At 39.3% G+C, this 23,584-nt stretch overlaps 1 protein-coding gene across 1 annotated transcript in view; it reads left to right on the top strand.

Annotated features, from left to right (window-relative positions):
* The window catches only part of LOC120220520 (glypican-6-like), a gene marked incomplete at its 3' end in the record, with an annotated part of 566,313 nt that overhangs the window by 510,048 nt on the left and 32,681 nt on the right, over positions 1-23,584 (top strand). The window lies entirely within an intron of this gene.

Here is a 23,584-nt window from a genome sequence, read left to right as displayed (position 1 = left end):
CTTGGGAAAAAGATATACAGCTTTTGTTAGAGTATGTCAAAAAATGGGATCTGTACCTATTGAGACATTACTTTTTATGATTTATTTCCCTGAATAGTAATCAAATTATTTTATAGGTTTACTTTAATACATTTAATTGCTGCCTTGAGAATTCCGAAGCTAATATGTGTAATGGTACTGCTAATGTCTGTTGCATTCTGGGTCAGTAAATCCTAGTCAGTCGTGTGTCGGTATCTATATCTATAGATCTATGGATGTACATCTATATCTGCAACTATATCTACTTCTCTATGTAGATTTATATATAAATCTTACACCAACCAGGAGTCCTCTTTTATTAAGTTTGAGCTGCCATATTCTAGAAAAAGGAAAAAACAAACTACTTTCAATTAAAATATATTAAGGGAAAAGCAAGTTATCAACTCTACTGGACTTTCATTTATAACACCAGAGGAACACTCGGTGTAAGTGAGATCTTGAGAGAGGAGTCAAAGGTGAGCTTTTTCAATGCTGGTAATTAATTCTTGCTTTGCATAGGCTAATTGAGGGCAATCATTGAATACTTGATGTCATTTCATTTCCTAGCTGTCAGTGGGACTACAACCTGCTTTCCCTGCTAAATCTGTTAACCTCTATGCTTGCCTTTGCTGGTAGGGGGATGTTAAAGATAGAGGAACTCCGAGAGCGCTGTTCCTTTTTTGGTGAATGTCAATATTTTTCTTAATAGAATGTTGTCCTCCTTTGACTGATTTTTCTTTTGCTGGCATCTCTGTGAAGGCATACACATACACAAGCACAAAAACAACAGCAGAGTTTTGCACTTTGGGGACCAAAAGGAGAAGATGGCTTCATGGATAGTCTGCTCTATGTTGCAAATTAATCAGTGCTCCAATACATGCTAATACACTCATTGACTTACTCAGCAAATGGCGACTGAGAATCCAAGAGGTTACAGTCATTGTGTTAAGTATTGGAGAGGTGAGAATGGCAATTTAATCCTGCCTTCAAGCAGCTTCGAGACCAATGTTGAGTTGGGGTGACTTTAGCACATCTATGTGGATGTGGCCATTGGAATCACTGGTCATTTTCCTGGGTGCCCACTTTCACTACTATTGAATCTGTTCCTCTTATAAGCTTCTATCCAAGGACAAGTCACTCAAGTCACTTTCCCCAGCCTCTTTCACTAACTGCTCTTTTCCTTGGTCCTCACCCCTGGCCAGATAAATCTCTTTTCAAGGAAATGGCATACTTGGCAATGATTGAGCCCATTAAGCCAAGTCTTCCTCAGAGGAAGATATGTATTGATGAGTGGTTTGGGTTTCTGGATTGGCTGGATGCATTTGCCTTGATGGCCAGTAGGATTATGTTCTTGTCTTTTTCTATCAAATAACTCTGAGGTCTATAGCAAATCCAAGTTGAACAAATCACTTTTCTTCTAAAAGATAAGTGACAAATATTTCTGGGTTGTTTTTGTTTTGTTTTCTTAAACACTTGCCAATTTTGACCTCACCATATGTTTAGACTTAGCATTTTACTGTTTATTTGTTTGGGTTTTTGGGTTTTTGTTTGTTTTTACATCAGATAAACAGTGATACTCCTCTGCCCTAGAAAGAAAGATTTTCCTGCCCTTTTCTTCTGATTTTGCAGATGTATGCAAACGATGTCCTGGAACAGGCAGACTGTCCTCCTGGTCTCCACTCTCACAGTTTGTAGTAAAGGGTTGAGGACATTTTACTTTTCCTCATAAGTCGAAGGAATACAAGTTACCTTACAAACGAGAAATGAGACCCAAATTTTATATTTACCTGCCAAATGTAGTTTTCTTTCTCATATTGTTTTCCAACCCAGTTTGTTATTTATATTACTATCTATGCATAGTTTTGTGTGTTCTTTGAGAAAGCAGACCAAGACTACTCTCTTCATAACCTCCTCAGAGCTTAATGTGGACAATACAACAAAGCAGCTAAATACATTGGGTTGAATTTACTGGGCTTTAATCACTGCTAGTTAGTATTTTTTATAAACAATATTATTTATATCCAAAAAGCATCTTAACATAATGACATCCTAAATCAATTTTGCTTCTTCAACTCTTGTGTCTACAGTTAAAAATTAATATCCACATGTTGATAATTCATAATAAGTCTAGAGATGATTTAGGAAAATAATGCAAAGCCTTGAAGTATTCATGTACCTGTAGAGCCCATCACTTGCCTGAAGTTCCAGCGATGCTGCGACTGAATGGCGGATAGAGCGCCCTTGCATTCGCTCGTGTCTCTCATGGTGCGATGAGATTCAGCGTGTGGCAGTCAGGTTCAGAGATGGCTTTATTATTCTCACAACACTCAAATGACTTGTTAGTATAGTCTGTGTGTTTTTGCCCCAGTGTTGACTCTGTCTCCTTTTCTTTTTTGTTTATTTAAATGTTTTATTTATTTCTGAAAGAGAGAGAGAGAGAGAGAGAGAGACAGCGTGAGGAGGGGAGGGTCAGAGAGAGAGAGAGACACAGAATCTGAAGGAGGCTCCAGGCTCTGAGCTGCCAGACAGAGCCTGACACAGGGCTCGAACCCACAAACCTTGAGATCATGACCTGAGCCGAAGTCGGACACTTAACCGACTAAGCCACCCAGGTGCCCCCTCTATCTTCTTTTCTATGTGGCCCAATTCTTTGTCCTTTTGCCAAACGGGGATGACAAATCCCTTGCAGTTGTGAAAACAAAGATTGGAGACCACGTGCTCCCCCTGATTTCTTCAGAGGCACCATATACTTCCCTTAGAGATGAGTGCTGAGGACATGACAACCAAGGTCATCTGATGGATGGTGAGATTCTCTCACTGTACAGAAAAAGACTATTCTGGACTTCTCTTCAGCGTCCCCAAATGTGCTTGCATGATCCTCTGGAATGGGAAGATTATACTTTTTCCAGTGGTAGAGTTTGTAGTAAGGGATTGAGGACCTTTTTTTTTTTTTTTTTTTTTAAATAAATCTAAGGAATGAAAGTTCTCTTACAAAAGGGAATCAAACCCAAACACTTAGAGAAAAGTACCAAGATTGGGAGAAGTTAGGTAAAAGTAAAGTAAAAGTAGTCTGATGATGCTTAATTGGACATAATAGTCACCAAGAAATAATGAAGAAAAAAGTAAATATGGATTCAAGATTTAAAAAAACTGCTGACAGCTGGGGTGCCTGGGTGGCTCAGTCTGTTAAGCATCTGACTTTGGCTTAGGTCATGATCTCGCAGTTCATGAGTTCAAGTCCAATGTCAGGCTCTGTGCTGACAGCTCAGACCCTGGAGCCTGCTTCAGATTCTGTGTCTCCCTCTCTCTCTGCTCCCTCCCCACTCATGCTCTATATGTGTCTCTACAAAATAAATAAACATTAAAAATATACTGATAACGATTTTTTTTCACAAACTGTAAAGAAAACATGTATATCAGGAGCTCAGAATGAAATATAGGGGCACCTAGGTAGCTTAGTCCATTGAACATCAGACTTCGGCTCAGGTCACAATCTCATGGTTCATGAGTTCAAAGCCCCCCATCGGGCCTTGCACAGACAGCACAGAACCTCCTTTAGATTCTTGGTCTCCCTCTCTTTCTGCTGCTCCCCTGCTCATGCTCTCTCTCTCTCTCTCTCCCCAAAATAAATAAACATTAAAAAAGGACTAATATATATATATGTGTGTATTTATGTGTATGTGTAGCAAGTTAGTTAACTGAAAACTTAAAAACAAAAAGGTAAAAAGAACCCAACGACACAGATTTTTTTGCCAAGAGTATATCACCATAGGCTACACACATGGTAAATTACATTCCTCCATATCAGAGTCCATTCACTATTGTAAATAATTGGCTAGGCCATCATTGTGGGTTTTTTCCAATCTCTTCATCTCCAGATGACCTCTGGCTTCGTTGAATGGTTAAAAACAGCATATAAAATGACCCCTGAAGCCTTCTCTAACCTGGTGCACAGCATTCTTCATTATTTAACAGCTGGCACTATTGCTATATGAAATTTCATTAAATTAACCTTAATGGCTTAACGTTCAAAAAAAAAAATAGAGTTTTGAGATATGACTTCTACTCTTATTGAACACCACTTCTATTAAAGACAGAGCACTGTTGATGTTTAAACAAGTCTTAGAACAATTGAATAATCTACAGTTTGTCCTTATTTTTGAATCTATATTTAGAGAATCATCTTTATTTTTGTTAATCTGCTTCTTATTATCATAAAAATGTATTAACACAAAATAACTTGATTCTATGCTATGTTATAGATTTTTTAAAATCTCTCTTTGACCTTATTGCATGAAAATGTCTGTTTTGATGATCTATGTGTATGAAGAATTGTTTTAGGCACAGCATAAAAATGGGTCTAAAAAACTATGTATATTTCCAAGGATCTTACAGACAATTAAAAGAAATATATAATTATACGTTCTTTAGCTCCTTATTCTTTGCTAACAAATGGCTTTCATGTGCATTGCTTTAATCTTGTGAAGACTATAAGAATTATTATTATTTTGTGAATGAAAAGCAGGGTTCAGAAACAATTAATTGACTTACCCACTTTAAGGGATGGTTAAAGGCAGAGCTATGATCTCTACTTTGTGCACATCTAGAGTCCTTTAGACTACATTTCCATCCCTGGAATTTGGGTCCTGAAAATTTATGTGTTAGAAGCACTTGAAATTATCACCATGAGGAACATAGGGGAGGGGGCAAAGGCCATCAGTATCATTAGGAATGACCCTGTGACGTGGTTCTACAGATTAAGATGATATAATCTTCTCTGCATATCTGAGGTTGCCTGTTTGAAGCATAACATTAGATATTGAACAGATAATCTAGGGCTAATACATTAACAAAATCTTGTATATGTAGTATTTTTTTTTTCTTTTAGGGCCAGCACCTTTTGAAAAATAAAATATCTTTTTTTTTTAATTTTAGAGAGATAGAGATTGAGAAAGTGGGGAAGGGGAGAGGAAGAAAGAGAGAGAAAGAGAATGGTAAGGAGGCTCCATGCTCAGCACAGATCCCAAAGAGGAGCTTAATTCTATGATCCCTGGATCATGACCTGAACCAAAATCAAGAGTCATATGCTCAACCAACTGAGCCAGGTTGCCTCTGGAAAATAAAATATTTATTTTTAAAGTAACAGAAAAATTCTAGAGAGTCATATAATAAATGTCTAAGGCCATACCATTCATCACTGATACCCTCCAAAGTCACATGCAGTATCTCAAACTGTACTGGAAAGTTCCATGTTCTCCCACCCACCACACTTTCATCATGCAGTCTACATTCCATTCTAGATGCTTCTTCTCCAGTCCCTCAAGCATATTTATGCCTCTGTGCTTTGAGTGATTCCATTCCCTCTTCTTAGAATAGTCTTGCTGCTTATTGCTGCTTATGCGAGAATGATTCATTCCTCAGGACCTTTCACCTACCTTGCCTAGCTAGAGTTGCCTGCCTCTGCCTCTTTGTCTCAGTAGCTTTGGGTTTATGCCATAAAATTTTAAGTAGAAATTATAACCTCACACAATGATTAGCTGTGAACCTTCCAGGATTTTGCCTGTACTGTGCGATGCTTACGACAGTGCCCCTCTGCCTAACGCAATGCCATTTGCATAAGGTAGTACCTATAAAATGAATCTTTATTTAATGGAATCATACAGAGATAATCAGAGGGAGGGTGGGTGGTGAAATAGGCTGACAGATATAATAATAGGCTTTATTCATGACTTAGAAAGAATGATTTTTTTCTGGGTTTGAGAACTATTAGAAGTACTTGTTTCCTCGGGTCCAGATCATAGAATAAGGAAACCTGAATATTTGCTTCTATGGGACTGGACTAGAGCCACCTGTGCAGGTATTTTGGCTGTTTCCTTCCATCTAGACCATGTCTCAATACTGAGCAGCCCTCTTCCTCAAAATACGGAGTTACACAGCCATAGTTCTGTTCACACTGGCTTCCCACCAAAGCACATACCTTTTCAGCTTCTCTCAGAGGCAGAAGGAAATTTCTCAAGGCAGGTTTATTTTAGGTTCATTTGATCTGTTTCAGGAGGCCACTGCTAAAACCTCTTTGTCCATTTGTGAACCCCTGTTTTTGCTGTATCCCTAACAGAAGTGGTCTGCCATTTATATGTCTGTTTGAAGAGACATCCTCAAAGCTGCTTTTAATTCCTGCTTGTAAGTCCTCGAAAACTGGAATCATAGTCCACTCCATTCTGTTTTCCACTGGAATGGGTGGATGGTTGTGGCATGTGCCTTAAAACACTTACACACAGCCACAGCAAAGATTCGGGATGTGTCTGAACCCTGCTGGACTTAGGGGTCGGTGGGGTGGGGGGGGTCAGGCCACTGAGATGTGAGACGGTGTTTCCTATAGGATCCAAACTTCAACTGAACTTTGCATAATAAATAAGTTGAATTGAAGTAGAGGGAGGGTCCTGGAAAACTTGAGCAGAGGTATAAAAGAGAATTTGTGTTTAACAACAGAGAGTAATCTAACTTTCTTGGGGACTGGATTTTGTAGGCATTAAAGGGGTGCCGTAACTAACAAGGTGTCATTAATATCAAGTAGAAATAATGGTACAGTCACAAAAAAGCAGATGACTAGATGTTAAAATTATGATTCTAGGTGACAGATCTGGCAGCATCAGAAGACTAGAGGCAAGGGAATCATTTCAAAGGTTTTGATTATCCAGACATGAGGGATAAGGGCCTGGATTGGAATAAAAGGAAGGAAATATATCGTACAGAATGTGATAAATGGAGTAGAAAAGAAGGATATATTCTTTCCAAAAATTTTATAAGTTTTGAAAATGTATTGCATTGGTTCTTAAGGTCTGGCATGGGTAATTACCATCTGGAGATTTTTTTTATTTTTACTGGCTCATTGGCATGGTGCTGTTTCTGAAGGTCTGGGGTAGGGCTTATGAATTGATACTTAAAGAGAATGACTCAATCCCTTCTGACGCAGGTGGTCCATAGACCACAGTTTGAGACACACCAACTGAATCTGTGTGAGGAAGGAAGGTAAAGTGAGGCACTGGAGACTGTCAGACAATTATCCTGTGCAGTCCCGTGTGTTGATTGCTTTCTGATTTCAAACTTTATTCTCTAGCCATGTGTTAAGTTCATATTGTAGAATAAATACAGAGGCCTCAGCAATAAATTTTGAAAAGGAAGAAGAGTGAGGGCAAACTCTCCTGTCCTGTACATTGAGTGATATAATTTTTGCGGAGGTGTCTGGAGGAATGGAATGCTTCCCCAGAACTGTGAGGTGCTGACTGTGTATCCGGGTGTTATTGTTATAACCAGACGACTAGACTGAAGAAGATAGAGAGTAAGAATAGAAAAGACCTGAAAACAAAACAGTACTATTGCCTCAAAAGCGGAGACAGGAGGAAGAAGGTAAAGGAGCAAAATACTCTAAACCAGAATTTTGAGACGCCTCTGGGATGGACCTGGTCAACACAGTTAGAAGAGGTTCACAACTTAGGCTAGACTCTTGTTTGTTTCTCATTCAAGAGCTCTAGGCTTCTGATAACCATAATATTTCTCATGATTAGGACTATCATCTTATTAATATGGTACATTAAATAAGGAGAAAAATAGCTTATTGTTCATATGAGCATCTTGTCGGAGTGGACATAATTACCATATTCTCTTCCCCTTTCCACTAATGAAATGACATAAGCTATTAGGCACATACACAACTACTATACAATGTCAGCTAGTCAGCTGCAAAATTTCAAGCTGAAAAAAATCATTCTGTGAACCATTAAAATGCAATAAAACATTTGAAGACCTAAAACTTTTGTTCAGTCAAACATAAAAGTTAATGAAATTATTTAAATACATGCAGTTCAGAAACAGTTTAAAAACCCTTACATGATGTGACTAAGCAACCTGGAGTATATTTGAATGAAAAATTATACACAAACAGAAAGTAAGAGGTTAATAGGGATTGTCAGTGAAACCTGAACTCAGTTTAGTGAGTGGCACAAGATTAGTCTTTGCATTTAGAAAAATGTGATTTTACTTCCAACTTAGCAAGCCTATTATGTCTGCATTTCCTCAGACTTTTACATGGCCTTGAGCAATTTGGGCTGGAGCCAGATATAACATTTTTATTTCAGCAAATCACTTCCCATTGTTGTACATTTTAAGGATGTACTGAAAGGTACTTTCATGTCTGGAAATATCAGCTGATCCCACAGCAATGATACCTCACTTACAGGGCCTTTCTATAAACCACAATGTTTTCTTTAACAATTAAACTATCTTAGGAATAGTAATAAATACGAACTACTCTATTACCACATTAAAAAAACACATGTTTTGAAAGAATGTCGTTTATTTAACCCATGAAGAATGCCCTATTCTTTTAAATCTCCCTTAAAAAATGCTACTTTCTATGCATAGGACCTCTGCCCCAATTATACTCGGTCTAATTTCTACTCTGTAATTTAGTGTAAAGCAGCCATAGATAGTATATAAATAAATGGGTATGTCTGTTTTCCAATAAAACTTTATTTACAAAATCAGACAGTCAGCCAGATTTGGCCTGTGGGCTATAGTTCACTAGCCCCTGGACCATGAGATTGTTTTTCTAACATGTCAATAGTGTGAATATATAGAGTTATGTCTCATACTCTTAACTGCAAGGTCATGACAGCCATGCATCATAACTCAAGTTATGAACAGTACCCAGTTTTGAGACCATCATGAAAGAAATAAAGCAGACATGTAAAGCTGGCAGGAATTTGGAATGTACTCAGAAATTCTCTAAAATACAGGGTATAGTTTACCATTTCTAGAAAGTAACAGCAGAGTGCATTCATTATACCACTACAAATATTTGGAAAAATAACACTTAACTGAAGTACTCTGTCCTGTTTACTCCTTCTCCCTCTTTATACTCACTCACACACACACACACACACACACACACACACACACCCCTTGTCTCTGTGACAAATGTTTAGTCCTCTTCCAAACTGGTCTTTCTCTAACCCTTCTTGTAGACTAGGTGGGAGAATAGGTAAGCAGGGGCCAGGTCCTGAGGGACTTTCTGTGCTGTGGTAGATGGTGCATTAATCTAAGAGCAATGGAAGCCATGGGGGTAATCAAGCATGAAAGGTAGAGATCTGATTGAGCTTTCAGAAGATGGCAAGATGACCCCCGGAAAAACCAAACTATGGAGGGATGAGATGAACTAGAGGAAACTACTGAGTGATTCAGGGAAAGATGATAATGATTTGAACCAGGAGGCTAGCAGAAAATGTAGAGACAAGTATTGAGATCCTGATTTTATTTTGGAGGTAGCACCTATATTTTTACAAAAGTTTGCGTGTGAGAGAAGGAAAAGGAAAGAATAAAAGTCAATCATAGCTTCCAGGTTTGGGCTTAACCTGGGAAGTTGGTGGCACCTTGTACCAAGGATGGAACCAATATCTGGGAGAGAAAAGAAAAGTTCGGATTTGTCTCTTTCAATGAAAATGCCTAACTGATGAGGATCTTGAGTGGACCACTGGCTCTAGGAGTGTGGGTTAGGAAATGTGTGCAGAAGATATTAACACTCTAATGCATCTGGAGTTGTCATTAATCCATGAGAATTTACTGTGCGCTCCTAATATGCCTAATCCTAGACTGTGACTCTTCAGGAAATAAAAGAATGGTATGGCTTCTACTAGCTAGCAACTTCAAATGTACAAGGGAGTACAGCACAGAACTTAAGTATCTGAATGAACAACTTTCAATATACAACTTACAGCATACAGTTAAGTGCAGATATGTGCAAAAAAAAAAATGCCTAGAGGCATTCAGAGAAAGCTGTGACAGACCAGCACCTACACAGAATTGGTGGCGTGTCACAGACTGCAAATGAAATGGGTCGCTCCAAGGAAAATGAGATTTATTGACCTGGGTCCAAGCAACAGCCCTTCTACTCTGTTAGCTAAGGGGGCAGCTAGGAGAGGCGTAAGCTCCAGAACAAGTGAGGGTTTGGGGCGTGATTTTAGGAATTAGGAGAAACACACACTCTTTTCTCCATAGAGACCCATTTGATTTGCTCACAGCTGCAAAGAAAGAAGGTAAAACTCTTGGACAAGGCATTTTAAGGCCTTTTTTATGAAGCAGCAAAACATATTTGGGATGTAGAAACATGTCTTGTAAAATCAGTCATTGAGAACACAGCAACACATTTGAGGCCATCTTTAAATGTCAATAGTAAGAGCAAAAATAGACTTTAGGTTAATGAAGGTGACATTATCATATTCAGTCTATTACTGGGTGTTTGTCTGAAGAAACTCATAGAAGCAAAAGTTAAAAATATATCACTTATGCCCAGTTAGGTGTCACATGCTTGGAGCTCTTCTTAGGCCTTTCAAACAAGATAATAGAGGAGTACTATTAAGGTCAGAATTTAAAAAAAATGCTTATTATTTTTGAGAGAGGGACAGACAGACAGAGCATGAGTACAGAGGGGTAGACAGAGACGGAGACACAGAATCTGAAGCGGGCTCTGAGCTGTCAGCACAGAGCCTGATGGGGGCTCAAACTCATGAATCACAAGATCAGGACCTGAGCCACAGTCAAGTGCTTAACTGACTGAACCACCTAGGTGCCCTCAGTTCACAATTTTGAAATAGAAGATTGTTTCCCATTGGGAAGAAATCTGTATTCACAGAGCATAACATTTTGGGGTTAGTCTCTGTCAATGTGGACTCTACAGCTTCCAGTGTTTTTAGAGTTATGTCTATGTTTAAGTAGAAGAGGTCTATACTCCAATTCAGAAGAACTGGAAACCTATAAAGAAACTCTCAGGTTTGAGGATAGCAGAAAAATATACAGATATAGCAGATGTCTTATTGTTGATTCAGGTTTTACTTATGAAGTATTAGTGATTTATTGGTGAATTAAAATAACAGCATGTGTCTTGAGGTGTTTTCTTCACTTAGTAACTTAAGGGGAATCATAATGCTATATATAAAGTATACCTGGGTACATAGATTTAAAATAAAGGTAATTGAAGGAGAGAAATTTCAAATATTTTTGTTGTTAAAACAATGATAAGTTTATTGATAGTTTCTGCAGATACATTAGCTTGTTAATGACGAGGAATCAGATTATTCTCCCAACAAACTGATACACCTAAACCATAGGCACCTCTTGATATTTGCTCAGTGAGACCAAGATGTACTATAGGGTCTCTCATATCTGTGATATAGGGAAAGTTGTGAAAAATGTGTTCCAGATCATGGATGGTGCTCTTAAAAAACATGTCTCTGAAAATTGTGTTAGATCTTCCGTTGCGGTTGTAATAAATATAAAATGTAGTTCAAGTGACTTGAATAACAATCACTTTTTAAAGCATTATGAAAAGTATCCTGAACCTTATTACCATCATCACAGTCTGGTAAAGGGTATCATCCACGCCCACCCTGTCACTTTCGTCCCCATCCATGACTAATCTCAAGTAGAGATGCTAGTGAATAAAGACTCTTATAGAATCAGCTCCCTCTTTTGGTCAAGACTACAACTTTTATTCAATAGATGGTCCTACTCTTATCTTCCTTTAACCTAATTTTATGACATAAGATTTAGCACATGCCTAATAGAGATTCAGGGCATTATTCCAGCCAAAAGAAAATACTAAGATGAATAAGACACTTCAGCAACTAGAGGGAAGGCCAATGTAATGGAAGGGACAGCATATTCATGTTAATTACAATGCAGCGTTTTAAGTACAAAGGCTGGAACAATTGATTTTAAGTGGGGAAAGAGAACGTCAGCTCAGAGGAGTGCATTTGAGTTGGGTCTTCAGGTGTGGAAAGGTTTCTATATGAACAACAAAGATTAGAAAGCCTATCCAGGCAGAGGGAACAACAAATTGGAGAGAAGTCTAAAGTGTTTGCATTGAAAAAGCTGTGTCAGGGGACATCTGTAAAATATAGTTTCTGAAAAAGGAAACTAGTGAGGAACTTCCATATCACCCTCTGCTTTCTTGTTGCCAATAAAATGTTAGCTGTGCACACTGTGATCAATTTGATGGTGGGTGAGTACTGATACCTATTGTGTGTGATCTATAGAGTCATTAATGCCTCTTGATTCATGTGTGTACATTTATTCATCCATTCATTCATTTAAAAATAGCACTGGGTTGGGGTGCCTAGGTGGCTCAGTCGGCTATGCATCTGACTTCCTCTCAGATCATGATCTCACAGTTTGTGAGTTCAAGCCCCGCATCAGGCTCTGTGCTGGCAGCTCAGAACCTGGAGCCTGCTTCAGATTCTGTCTGTCTGTCTGTCTCTCTCTTTCAAAAATAAATAAAAATTTTAAAAAGTAGCACTGGAGTTGCTACTACATTGTAGAGATGACCTCTGTCTTGTAGAAGCTTACAGGACAACAAAACCTTTTCTTTACTTTTCATCCCTTTTAAGTCAGGACCAAAGAGATGTTCCCTTACAAGAGATTCAAATGTTTCCAAGGTGGGTGTGATATATCCTGAGATATATTAATTAAAATAGTGTTTAAGTCAGCATTGCTATTGATGTTTTGAGGTGAAAGGCATATATAGTGTACACTTATTTCCAGAGAAATTCAATACCAACAGCGTTTAACACCAATGCGTGTGTTTAAAAATACTACTAAATAGTGTTAAATGGGAAACTGACAGAAATAGTCCCATCTCAGGACCCACTGATTTTTTTTTTCCCCCATAGCTCGCTAATTAAAATGTTGAAACATCTTGAGGTATGTGACTCTCCTGTTTGTTTTATTAGAAGAGAATATGAAAACCACTGTTGACACACTGACACTCTGTTGACAGTTTTGGTTTCCAGAGGGTGCAGAACACTGCTCCCGCAGCATTACCTTTGCAGAGAGTTCAGACTGAGCATAAGCTTGTTTGCATTGTGATAGGGAAAGCGACACAGGGTGAAATGGCGCTTCGAGGGACTCCGGTGAATCTGTACATCACTCGCCCTCCCTGGAAGTTGTTGGAAATGAATTTTCTATCCACAGTGTTAGTCCCTAATGATTTTTCCCAGGGAATGATGCAGAATTAGGGGTGTTATTAAAAAGAAAATGTTGTCAAGAATGGCCCAGCAAATTAGAGTTACGCAAACGGAATGTAGTAAACCTAGCTATTGAATGAAATTCTTCTCTTTCTAAGCCATGTTTTTGAACCATTTACAAGAAAGCCGGATGCTGCTCTAGCTGGGTCTTCTTCCTAGCAGTGGGTGCGGCGGAGAGCTCCTCCCACACCTAAATACTGGTAACATTCTCACCTTCCATTTGTCCCTGTGGCTGCGTCCTTCCTTTTCTCTGGTTTCTAAATGGAAGGCAGAGTGCCACATCAGTGGTTTTCTTCCTCCTCTAAAGCTGGGCCGGTCACGTCCGCATGACTTTCAGTGCTCTGCTTCCCTCTTGCCGCGGGAGGATCAGACGCGTAATGATGGGGAGCCTTAATCAACAACCTTGGTCTTACATTCCTTCTCATGGGCAGCAGGCCCACAAGCAGCACCAGTATGTGTAGGAGAGTGCATCCGGAAGACTTAATTACTTGGATTAAGGGAAACTCACTCCAGTGGGTTCATGGACACAGAGGCAGGCGAGCTTCTTCAGACAACTAGACCTATTGGGAAATCAAATGATTCAAAGTCCAGGAACATAACTTGGCACAGTGATGACCAGCCATGGGACTCCGCTCTTTACCAGACATGGGACTCCGCTTCAGAATTTTTTAAGGCTCATACCGCTAATCTATAAAACGGGGAATAATACTGACTTGGCAAGATTATTGCAAGGATAATGTCTGAGAAATCGGTTTGAAATAATGGCCTATTAAAATGTGCAGCATTCTAGTCTAGGATATTTGTCCTCGAGACCATGTCCCAAGTGTCTGGAGTCTCCACAAAAACATGTCTACTGTAGATCACATCTTTTTCCATTACGGGGTCTATGTCCTTGGTTGTTTCTATATGTTTTTTTAATATGTTATTTATTTTTGAGAGAGAGAGATCACAAGTGGGAGAAGAGCAGAGAGAGAGAGAGACAGAGACAGAGACAGAATCGAAAGGGGGCTCCAGACTCTGAGCTGTCAGCACAGAACCCGATGCGGGGCTTGAGCCCATGAATGAGCTGTGAGATCATGACCTGAGCCAAAGTCAAACGCTTAACCAACTGAGCCACCCAGGTGCCCCAGTTTCTATATGCTTTGATTGAATTGTTCAGCCATTCACAACTGGGGCACTAAGTCATCCATTTAATGTAATGAATTAATTCTAGAATGGTACTCATTGAGTCCCATACTTGAGAGAATTGTGAAAATAGTGTCTCAAATCCTGTTTTCTATTCTCTGCTGAGAAGGCTGCGAGGCATTAACCTGCTCTTTTTCTCTGAACGGACAAGTTAAAGAAAACAAACAAAAAAAACCTCAAGTGATAGATTCAAATATTTTATTATATTTCCCCATGTTTGAGAATATATTTCAGAATGTTACCATTGACTATTTGTGTGTGTGGCTTCTATGCTAAGAATATAGACAAACAGTAGTATTGTGCCCTTTGTATACTATGTATTGTGTAGAGGGCTAGGGCGAAAAGGAAATTGCAAACGTTAATAAGATGTATCTTGCAGTAATTAGTAGAGAGCCAAGAACTTTTAATAATACCTATTCACTACTTTTATGATGGCAGTGGAGTTGATGGAGGACCAGGAGTCTAAAATACAAGCAATTATCAAATAAAAATAAATCTAAGCTATAGGGTTATTTCGCATCACCAGATTATTTTCTTAATTATTTGAGCAAATAAACTGATTCACATATTTGTAATTTGAATCCACGTTTTATTTTTACTTTGCTAAGAAATGTTTGGCATTCAGTTTCAGACTATTAAGTCATTTTGCTGTAAATGGTTGCCAATACTTAAAAAAGTATATATCTATTAATGTCCTTGTGCTTATTAAATACTGTCCACAGATCATGTGCGAGTGTATGCACTCACATGTGCATTGTTTTCACAGAAAGATTATAATTTTAATACCAGAGATTTAAAAAAAACCCTTAAAATTCAGAAGCAATGGATAACTTAGCTCATGACTTTGCCCTGGCGTTTATTCTTACATCCTTTCACGTTCACTTCCAACTTCGAATTTATGATGAATTTTATGACTGTATAAGGTTTAAAGAGAAGCAGTAATTTAAAAGATGCCCAGACAAAAGACAAGTAAAATTTTTATGAAATGCTTTTCAGAACAACCGTGGACTGAGAGATGTTGCCGTACGTGGTTCTCCAAGTGTGGCCAGTCACCGGGAGCGGCCTCACCTGGGAGCTTGTTAGACAAACCAGTTTCAGGGCCTTGCACAGACCCTCGGGGGTGGGACCCAGCAAGCCGGTGTAGCCAGCCCTGCCGGTGACTCTGCTACATGCTCAGGTTTGAGAAGCATGCACCTAGTGGCCCACCCTCTCACATAAATATCCAAACCAAATCTGGTCCTTATAGTTGAATACACATGCATCAGCACTTGAAACACCACATTCTAAGGGGAATATCGTGTTAAACAACAAAGAAATCAAACAAGTAAAATCTAACTGGCTTTATTAATCAATTCATGAAATAGGCAGAATCGCATCAAGCAATGAGAGGGGTTCCAAAGGGCTACAGAAAAGGAAAGGCAGGGAGGCGCCTGGGTGGCTCAGTCAGTTGAGCATCCAACTTTGGCTCAAGTCACAATCTCGCGGTTTGTGGGTTCGAGCCCGCGTCGGGCTCTTTGCTGACAGCAAGCTTAGAGCCTGGAGCCTGTTTCAGATTCTGTGTCTCCCTTTCTCTCTCTCTCACTCTCTCTCTCTCTCTCAAAAATAGATAAAAACATTTTTAAAAAAAGAAAAGGAAAGGCAGGGATGTGTGGGTTGCTCAGTCTGTTAAGCATCCAACTCTTAATTTCAGCTCAGGTCATGATCTCACAGTTCATGAGTTCGAGGCCCATGTAGGACTCTGTGCTGATAGTGAGCAGCCTTCTTGGGATTCTCTCTCTGCCCCTTTCCCTCCCAGGTGTGTGCACACACATACTCTCTCTCTCTCTCTCTCTCTCTCTCTCTCTCTCAAACAAACAAAAACACATTAAAAAGAATAAAAGCTTTTAAAGTAGAAAGGTCTTGGATAAAGGAAATTATGGCAGAGAATCCATTGTTTAGGCCAGGCCATCTTCCTAATTGGAATGAATGAGGAAATTCTCATGTTGACTGGTAAAAGGTTATGTTTTCAGGGAGCTGAAACCACATTTCTAGCAGGATTCTCACAAAGAGAGTCGTGACACCGAGGCTTTTCTTTCCAGGGAGCAACTTTATTCATGTCAGCACCGCTCACTTGGGTTCGCACCCAACGAACTGAGTCCCTGAATGCCACGTGGCATAGTTATTTATATATATTTTTTTTACTTCTTTGTCTCCCATATATGGTAACACACAAACATGCAGTCTGATTAAGTGGTCTCATGTTACAAGATCATGATGGATGTTGTCACCTATGCATATAGCCAGGTTGCTTTGAGGTTTGTTTTGTTTTGTTTTGTTTTGTTTTGTTTTGTTTTGTTTCCTTAGGTATTAAGTCTTAGTTTACTGACTTGGGGCCTTAACCTAAGTGAAGTCGATTTGGACCTGTGATTTTCTTTGTTAACACTGGAAAGGAGGGGAAGAACTCCCAGTTCACACTGAATAATCCAGGTTGTGTTTCTGGGACATTAGTAATGTAATGGAGGCAGGGGGTTCTGGAGCAGGAAGATGCTCGAGACACCTTTCACATTGCCAGCAGGTGGGATCATGACTGGTTTTGTAACCAACCTGTGGGGATGGTACTATATTCGCAGCCGCCTATGACAGTCACTTAACTTGCAAGCCTCGCAGTATGCAAGGATCTAACAGAATGGACATGACCCATGTTGTTTTAAGCACCAAGTACTAGAGCTTCACTCAGTGCCTTTGAGCATGAGGTTGTTGATATTGTTTTAGGTTCACTTCAATATTTTATTTAAAAAATATATTCATATTCATGCTTTGCAAGATACTTGTTTTTTTTTAATTTTTATTTTTGAGAGAGACAGAGACAGAGCATGAGTGGGGGAGGGACAGAAAGAGAGGGAGACACAAAATCCAAAGCAGACTCCAGGCTCTAAGCGGTCAACACACGGAGCCTGATGCAGGGCTCACACCCATGAACTGTGAGATCATGACCTGAACTGAAGTTGTATGCTTAACTGACTGAGCCACCCACATGTCCCTCTTTAAGATACTTTAAAAAGTATTGTCAGCCCTTCCCATTGGTCCTCTGGGATTTATCTATACAAAAAATGCCTTCTACCATAGAACAGATGTTCCCGGCATACATACAGTGAAAAGCCCTATTTAGGAAATAGGAGTTCTACTTGAACCAAACTGTACCAAAATGCAGCATACATATATATACATATACATGTATAAAAGCTGTACCAAAGCACCCCCCATCTAGTAGAAAGTGAGGATTAAATAAATTAACCAAAGGAGCAGGATAGTTGAAAACATACAGTGTCTTATAGTCAGTAGATTCGTTTTGTTATGAACATTTGGCCCAGACTTTTAGAAATAAGACAGAGCTATTAAAGGGAAAAAAAAAAAAAAAAACAAAACACATGTAAACTCTATTACCTAATATAGATTTAAAACCTCTACTTCCCAGGTGAGTAAGTATCTTTCATGTTAATTGGGTTCAGGAAGGCTCTCCATTGCCAATGACAAAGCAGTCACCTTCAGTGAACAGTACAGTGTGTACTGATGACCTGTGGGGCGTGTTAGAACTTTTATATGTGGAAGCTATATTGAACTTGATTTGGAAAGGCATCTAGAGAATTGTTTTGAATTATTCTCAGAGCCAAAAATCAAGAGACCTTGTTTAAAAAAATATTGTAACCTCATATGAGTAGCCTAGTAATTATGGACATTTTTCCATTTAACAGAGGAAAAAAAAAGTTACTATATGCTAATGGGAGTGTTTTGTTTTGTTTTTAGGTAACAATCACTTCATTTTTACCATGCTATTTTGGTACTTTAGTATTTTAGATAGTGGAGGTTTTTAGCATGAAATTATATGTGATAAGCCTTTGACCTAGAATCACAGCACTAATAGTGGTTGCATCTGTTTATTTTCATTGAAATGTGAGCGATTTGACAGAAAACGCCATTCTATTCGTGGAGTTTTCCAAAAAGATGGCATTATGAACACATTAAGAGATACAAATTTAAAAATAACTTCAAAGAACAGTAAGACTGGAAATACTTCTCTGTGGAAGGATTCAGAAGTAATTTCAAAACACAGGGAGAACATGGGGGGAGCTTCTTCCTCCCTCCACCTTCCAGCCCACAACATAACCTTTTCTCTCCTTATTTTGAGAATACAAACCTATCAGCTTCAACCTTTTCTTGGTCTCAAAGTGAAATCTATTCTTTTTAAAAGGGCTACGAAGGCGTGTGTGTACTTAGATGAAGAAAACAACACATATTTGATTTCCCGGTGCCAAGCTTGCATTTGCCTCAGGCTTTGCCATTCCAAGAAGAGCTTAAGCTTTTTCATCTTAACTGTGATGTGCCATCTTAATTTAAAATGTATGAGGTTTGCCCTGATGTACTGTTGCATCAGGTTTCTGGTATCAACAGAATCAAAGCTCCTAACTTTCTCATCCACAAAGGGATGAATTGTGAATACCAGGTGAATTTTCATAAGCCAACATCCCAACAAAACAAAAAAAGACAAGATTGCCCTGTCAGGAAAGAAAAAGAGTGGCCTTGCCTAAGAAAGGATGGAAGTTTTATTTCTGGTACTCCGGGCAGTAACCCAGATCCTGGACTGTAATTATCATTCCTGTTGTTGTTCAATAGAGCGGTAATTCTCAAGTTTTTGTGTGGAGATAAAGGCCCGTAAGGATTTTGTTAAATTGCAGATTCTGATTTCCTGGTCCTGGGGTGGTGCCTGAGACCTCTGCATTTATTTATTTATTTTTTTAAAAAAATTTATTTAGAGACAGAGAGAGACTGTTGGGGAGGGGAAGAGAGAGAGGGAGAGAGAAAGAGAATGCCAGGTAGGCTCGGCATTGTCAACACAGAGCCCCACGTGGGGCTTAAACTCACAGAACGATGAGATCATGAGCCAAGTCCAAGAGCTAGACACTTAACCTAACTGAGCTACCCAGGCACCCCTGAGTTTCTACATGTCTAACCAGCTCCTGATGAAGAGTTGCTGGAGACCCAGTGAGCATGTTTTGTCACGTTGTGTAGCAATGTGATATTTTATAAAGATGTACCCTTTTAAGCCATCTTCACAGAGGTTAAGTGAAGCCAAGACAAGAAACCAGCTGAGGGCAGATGTTTTTTTCCCATTACAGTGCAACGTGTAGAACAGGAAACTGAAAGCTTGGGGCCCTCATTGTTTCTTCTATAATTTGGAAGTTCCTTCTAGACCAATACTTTATGATTCCATGAGGCACTATATAAATACTCTACAAATGAATGAGTGAGGGAATGAATAAAAGTGAGTCACCAGGTTACTTGTAAAAAAAAGTGTACCGGTTACTTGTAAAGAAGTGTACCCTATTTTGCTCCAGTTTTTTTCTACAGAGAACTTAGGGTGGGGGAGATTTGAATCATTTCATGAGGTTTGGGGAAAGAGGGGAAAGTGTGAAGCAGTAGCTTGGTAGACAGAGTGAGTGGAGGGGACAAAATAGAGTAGGTCAATCAGGCAACATTTTAAGTGTTCGTTTTAGTTTGGAGACCGTGAACTTATTAAGACTAGCCCTTAAGGATGGATATGGAGATATATATATAGTTGTGGGGTTTTTTTTATTGTTGTTTTGTCTGTAATCACGACAGAGAATGACTTTACGAAAATGAAAACGTTTGGATCTCAAGTTCCAGTTTGACAAAGGTCACAGTTTTGTTTGCTTTAACCAGGTTGTACACTTAGGCCCGGGAATCGAGGCTTACAAGGAAGAAATGAGGTCCCGAGGCACTGAGGGGCAGAGGAAAGAAGACAGAATAACGTGCTGCATATCACAGGGGGTTAGACATCCCCAAAAGTTTGTTCAAGAGGGAGTAACAGAAGGAAAGAGCTGCTGCTCAGAGAGTGGAGTCCTGGAAATTGAGATTATGATAGGGTAACTGTTATTAGCAATGGCAAGATATGGGTACGACTGAAAGTCACATAATGTCACTTTTCTGCTCCCAGAAATTGTGAAAGTGATGAAGGTGTGAGAAAGAGAAGCTGAACCTAACCCCTTTGAAGATGTATTTTCTAATTGGAACCAGATTTAAAAGTGACATAGGTCTTCTGTGTACCCAATTACTTGACTTGTACATGTGTAAATGACATGCAACATTTGACAGAGTTAACTCTGAAGTTTCAGCCAGAAAAGGTGATAGTAAGTAGAATTTTAAGCCCTGGGAAATTAGGTCAGTCAATCATATAAAAACAAGATTTAATAAGCAGCAGATGCCACTTTGTCCGACTCTATTAGATTTTGCCGCACACACACAGAAAAATTCTAGACGGTGCAAATCATGCACTTGCTGTGCCTTGAGGGACTAAAGGGGTTCTTTCTGTCGCCACGTTACACCTTCCATGAAATAAGTATGCATGGTGACAGATGAGAAGCTTATTGCGAATGTTCACCCATAGCCCGTCATGACAGCCCCTTACTCCTCACATGGATATAGGACCAAGACTTATGGATCTGTATGCAGGAAGTTACAGAGCAATATAGTCTATCTTAGGGTAATCTTTTGTCATTTCATGTGCAAGCGTTGAACACTTTATCTGCTACTAAAATCTATTCTTTCTTGGGGATGAGTAGTCTGTCAATTAATGATTCACATTTACAAAGGTGCAGTGTATTGAAGCATAGACAGCTATCTTTGCTAACCTAGACATTTTATTGTCTCTATCCCTTCAAGTTTAGTGGTTTATCATTCAGGTACATTAGTTAGCAGCAAAAAAATGGTTAATGGTGTTATTTGTTAAAACAACTTGCTTGGATGCAGTTCTCCCTCATTTAAAACTCTTTTAAATCTCAGTTATTTCTGGGATATACACACAGAGATGTATCTGTGTGTATACATACATATATTTATATACATAAATGTATGTGGCTAAATTTAATGTATTCACTGCTTTTTATTTTTTTTTATTTTTATTTTTATTTTTTTTTTATTTATTTCTAGGAGAGAGAGAGAGACAGCGTGAGCAGGGGAGGGTCAGAGAGAGAGGGAGTCACAGACTGAAACAGGCTCCAGGCTCTGAGCTGGCAGTCAGCACAGAGCCCGACGCGGGGCTCGAACCCACGAACCGCGAGATCATGACCTGAGCGAAAGTCGGACGCTTAACCGACTAAGCCACCCAGGCGCCCCTATTCACTGCTTTTTAAAAAAAATACCCAACTTTACTTCTAGCTACAAAGAAGATATATAACTACATAAAGTTATTTAAACTTATATATAATAATCCACATATTAATTTTTGTCATTTAAGACTAGATACTGCTGGGGGCGCAGGGGTGGCTCAGTCGGTTAAGCGTCCGACTTCTGTTCAGGTCATGATCTCACAGTTTGTGGGTTCAACCCCAGTGTCGGGCTCTGTGCTGACAGCCAGCTCAGGGCCTGGAGCCTGTTTCAGATTCTGTGTCTCCCTCTCTCTCTCTCTGACCCTCCCCTTCTCAAGCTGTCTCTCTCTCCCACTCAAAAATAAATAAAACATTAAAAAAAAAAAAAAGACAAGATACTGCTGTTCTGAGGTATATGAAGTTATCAGTGCATCTAACACTTGCTTCCTTTTCATTTATTAGCAAGGAAGATAAATGAGTTGGTCTATACTCTTAGGCAAAGCCAGTTTACAGAGAGCTGAGTAAAGGGACGTGATAGAAGGCATTTTGGATTTGGGGTCAGATAACCTGAGTCCCAAAATTGCTCTGTGCCTCAGATTCATCTTCAGTAAATGAGGATAGAAATAACTACTACTGATCAGGACTGAGGATTACTGACCAGGTACACACTGCACCTTGGACAGCACCTGGCTGTGTAAATCAGCCCAAGCTCACTCTATCAAGATGTCTTCATATTCATGATTCTGTGTCATATACTGAGTGGGCACTGAGCAAGGTATGTAGATTTATGAGACATCGTGCCTGCCTCAAAGAAACTACCACCTAGTGAGAAATTCAACTTCCGTACACTTCACCCTGTATTTACTGGCCACACCCATGTTGTGGGCAGTGACCTGGGTGCTGTGGTTCCCCAGGGAATGAGATGGACCAGGTCGTGCAACTTGTGGGACGTAACATTCTGATTCCTTCATTTCTTGTCCCTTAATATGATTTGTAATTCACATTGACTATGATTACTGCTGCATCAAGTCATGTTGGCTCTGTCCCTCAAGAATGTATTTATTACATCTTGACAGCAAAGATGTTAGAAAGGCATCTCTTACTAAAGAGTGCAAATGAACTCTGACAAAATAACTTACAGTAAGATTGCCATGAATATATATCTGTATTAATTGCATATTCCTTTAAAAAGAAATGCCTCTCGGAGAATGTGTCATTGCTGTATTTGATAAATTTATGGTGGAATTAAACCAGAAGGACTTGAGGTTGTTCATCATGGACAAAACTGAATATAGAGTGAGCGTGTCCTGTCAGCTTATATTAAAATGGAGAGAGATCTAACCAAGGCTTTTCACAATGACTGAACTGAACATATTTGAGAGAACAGCATCGCTGGGGCAGAAGAATTTCTCAGTCTTTGCTGTGATCTCTGGGTCATCTCAGACAGCTTCCTAAACAGAGAGTGAAGTTGTCCTTTGAGTAGAGATGGGTGTCACGATGAATCTGTATGTCGTACGAAGTGGGTGACTGAGAGCGGGTGTAGGGAGGGTAACATGTAACCGTATGCTTGTCAGGAAAGCATTTATGGTGAACTGGAATCATGTAAATCTCCTTGAGAACATGGCCTATAAATCTGACTATGTTTGTGCACAGTGTTCCATCCTAAGCAGTGCATGTGGAATATGTTTTGTTAAAATAAAGGAAATTGAATTCAAAGTGTGCAGTAAAAATTATCCCATCGACATGAACATCAACCTAGAAATTGGATTCAGTCATTTCCCATATTTCATATTTTAACATTTCCCAATATTATGGAACATTTCTCCCATTCATGTATCTGTCTGCCATTGCTGTAAGTTTGTATTATTTTAAAACTTTTCAAGTTATTTATCAGATTATGTAGGCTAAAGATAGGTTGGATGGTAAAGTTGCATGGATTATAAACACAGGTGTTAAATTTACCGCAAGCCAGAGCACAGAAACTCAAAATGGCAAAATTATCTTTTTTAAAGTTAATTGATTTATATTGAGAGAGGGAGAGAGAGAGAGAATGAGCAGAGGAGGGGCAGAAAGAGAGGAAGACAGAGGATTCAACACAGGCTCTGTGCTGACAGCTGAGAGCCCAATGTGGGGCTCAAACCCATGCACTGTGAGATCATGACC

This window comes from Hyaena hyaena, unplaced genomic scaffold, assembly GCF_003009895.1.
Source record: "Hyaena hyaena isolate Hyena2069 unplaced genomic scaffold, ASM300989v1 scaffold_703, whole genome shotgun sequence".
Classification (NCBI taxonomy): Eukaryota; Metazoa; Chordata; class Mammalia; order Carnivora; family Hyaenidae; genus Hyaena; species Hyaena hyaena.
The sequence above is the reverse complement of the archived record's forward strand: the minus strand, read 5'-3'. Positions and strand labels throughout refer to the sequence as shown.